A 3,140-nucleotide genomic window follows, 5' to 3' on the forward strand; every position below is an offset into this window, starting at 1 on the left:
GTTGTTATGCGTCTTCGCAGGTTCGATGATGAAGGAAAATCATGTAACTCTGAAACTTGAGTAAAGAAATCTCAGACTGCTGCAAAAGGTTTTTGTTTGTTTTATTTTACAGTTGACTCCCTACACCCTCTAGTGGCATCAAGTTTAATTCTCCTAAAAAAAAAAAAAAATTAAGAAAATTCAGGTACTTGTATATATATTAAATCCTCTCCATACAACTAGCGGCCAAACATGCGCCTATTAATATACTGATTTTTTAACATATATATTTTAGGGAAAAAAAATTCTCCAGGGGCTCTTGTATGCACAATTTCTCTTTTTTTTTTTTTTTTTTTTTTTAAATTAACTACCTCTTTTTTTATAAAATAATTGGGTTTCTATATATGCATATATATATATATATATATATATATATATATATATATATATATATATATATATATTTTTTTTTTTTTCTTATATTTGTTAGCTGAAATACAATACATATAAAATGTGTATTAAGTAGATCTATAAGTTAAAATAGAAGTTTACCATGAAGGCTTGCGTGACTAACATAAGGAGAAATCTTCCTTTTAAGGGAAATGTCACAGTACTCAATAAAGTAAGATTACTGTGACATGATGATGCAAGTCTGTGAGCCACAGCTTCGTTTATGTAGTCTAGCAGTCTGTATAATTTTAATTTAAATTTCAACCCATGGAAGCTTTCATTGGTGGCAGCCTGTGGCAGAGCCAACAATATCTAATACTTTACAGGGTTGTAGCATTAAATGTGACAACTATGTGGACAATCACATCCACCCCGAGTCTGGAGCCCCATTTCTCAATCACATAATGTCATACCTGTGTCCCCTAGGTCCAGTTTCTTTTCCTACAATGCTACGACTGGAGGGCAGGCGTGTATCTTCAGCAGAAGACCTTGATTTTGGAGGACCTTATGTGGACAGATATGTGCAAACACATCGTTTATTGCTAAAGCATAACACTAGGAGCAAAAATCACTCATACTATGTCTTCTATGTTCAGAGTACACGCGGAAGTTCATATTGTATATTGTTACAAACATGGGGTCCTTTGTGCATATTAGCATGATAAATTGCATTGTTTGAACAAAAAATAATTTTACGGTGTAGGCGTACAGTTACCAGCCACAAATGCCACCGATTGTTGTGTTTGTGACAATAATCTCTATTGTTTCAGCTCTGTGGAAGACTGGTACCATTCAAGCCCCAGGACAAGTCCAACTAAAGAGCCCACTGGCAACGTACACTGTTTATACCTGCATACAACACACTAACATAATGGGGTTGCATACAGAACTCATGAAAAGCAGAAAAGGGACCCAATAATTGAGGGGTTTATTCACTTAAGGGAAAGTTGATAGAAGAGTTTCCAGGACAGTTGAGGTTTCAAGCGCCAACGGGTTTCTCCGGTATGAAGGACTGAGCTGGTCCTATAAAATGCATAAGAAATGAATGAAAATAATTTGAAAACTTGCTGCTTTAGCTATACATTATACAGGGGGAGCCAAGCTCTTCCTGCAGCAGAAGCTCACTGGGGTTGGCCCTTCATAATGTATGTGAAGTCAAGGAGCGCAAACACAATTCTCCTGGCTATAGGTGGAATTGCAGCTATAACACATAAAAAAAGCTATAGGTAATAGCTCAAAATCTTCGAGCCAGAGCAGCCAGGGGGAATTTGCCCCCATGATTATAGATGGCGGTTAGTGAGCTGTTGGGGGGGGGGGGGGTCTGTGAATTACGCCATCACTGACAATACCCACAGCTAAATGATCTCACTTACTCATGTGACTCCAGACACTCTACTGGAAATATGGCAGTTGTGGCAGTTTGATATGACTTTTTTTTTTTTTTTTTTTTTAAATGGCCAGAAACCTTGCTGTTTTATATAGTTTAGCTGAGCTTTTCCTTTTCCAAATGTTGTGATGTCCCCCATGCAAATGCACTGTGATATTCTACCCCCCCCATATGCTTACAAAGTACTTTAATATGTATTAATATTTCTGGGGCTACCCGGTGTCGGCACACATATCCTAGTAGGAGGCCAGTTTTCAGAGTTCTTTTCTGGATTTATTTAGATAAAGAATCTTCTATAAAGCTTATGCTATAACTCACCAAGAGCCCTAGTTATGGCTTCGCTTGTATAAATCTTCCCTGTTGTTGAGAGTAAATAAATGGTTGCCATTCTACAGAAACAAAGGACAATGTTTGTAGTTCTATGGCCCAGTGGACAGCAGAAGACTACTTGAGTGAGATACCTTATCATTCCAGACTAAATCAAAGGGGGGTTTAAAATGTGTTATCTCTCTGCTGGACAATGGAGTGGAAGAGTTTATGGTCTCCCAAAACAATAAAGTGCATTTCAATACAATGGACAGAAGGATACCATTTATGGAGTCAAATAAGGAAAAAAAAAATGTTGGTTCATTAACAATGAAAGTTCCAAAATGACCGTTTGCTGCAGCTTTCATATTATTAGGCTGGGTTTCAGCATTCATTAGACTGATTTAGTTCTCAGGTGTTCGGATTTGTTATATAAACGCGGAAGATCCTGCACAATAAAAATTGAAGATTTTGGACCACTTCATGAAATACTGGCATTTTTTTGTAATCCCCATATATCTATTAGAAGTTATACAGCAAAAATAAGGATTTTATACAGAATTTACACTCTAACTGGATCTCTTTATATATTTTATGTTATTCTTGTTTTTAAAATGTTTTGTGCAGTTAAAATTGAAGATACTTTTACCCAAAATTGTACCTTGGGCTGCTAAAGCACTGGGCCACCTGGCTGGACTATACTCCGGGATGATTATGTCAGCTTTCCCTTGCCAGGTGCTCGTTTAGCCCCAAGTAGTGCAGTTTTTCTTAAGATGAGCGAGGACAATGGGGTCAGATCAGAAGTCTTTACTGCCCTGGCACTTTAAGGCCAACTGCCCTCAAATAACCCAATTGCAGCCAGCAGTTGGCCATGACAGTCCGCATGTTACGTTGTTATGGTCATGCAGCCGGGTGTGCGCCGTTGGCAGCACACGATCTGGAGCAGAATGGCGAGTGTGGAACACTCTTGGCCAGCGCCTTCCAGGCATCTGCCCAATTTGCCAGATGTCCAACCCGG

Source organism: Sceloporus occidentalis, unplaced genomic scaffold, assembly GCF_023333645.1.
Source record: "Sceloporus occidentalis isolate IW3139 unplaced genomic scaffold, rSceOcc1.0.p SCAF_151, whole genome shotgun sequence".
NCBI classification, from domain to species: Eukaryota; Metazoa; Chordata; class Lepidosauria; order Squamata; family Phrynosomatidae; genus Sceloporus; species Sceloporus occidentalis.